This window comes from Cicer arietinum, chromosome 3 (genome assembly GCF_000331145.2).
Source record: "Cicer arietinum cultivar CDC Frontier isolate Library 1 chromosome 3, Cicar.CDCFrontier_v2.0, whole genome shotgun sequence".
Lineage (NCBI taxonomy): Eukaryota > Viridiplantae > Streptophyta > Magnoliopsida > Fabales > Fabaceae > Cicer > Cicer arietinum.
Genome location: NC_021162.2, coordinates 168,127 through 168,544, shown reverse-complemented (window position 1 = coordinate 168,544; position 418 = coordinate 168,127).

Below are 418 nucleotides of genomic sequence, written 5' to 3'. Positions count from 1 at the left end.
ACATTGTTTGTTCCACAAACGAGTCGACAACTCGATAACTTGTTTGACAACACTTTCATCTTTCTTAAATATCATTATCAATCCAAGTACATATGTAGTTGTCAAGTGACCTTTTGTACTGATTTGCCCGAAGTTTTCTCTACTCTCTTGACCCTGTCTTCCTTGTAAAAATAGCTGATAACCGATCAAAAATAAAAAATTTCTAGATTTTCACCTCCTCTATATAAAGCGCCGATTTTCTTAAATGAAAAATCACGATAGATGCACACCTACTACGTCAAGTGTGGATAAATCTTGTAATGCTCACATGCATTATAAAGACATTTACATGATTTTGTGTTAAGCATGTACAACATACTACGATAGAAATGATGATCACAAGAATGTTGTTGTTCATGTGTGTAATGGCCGTACCAAT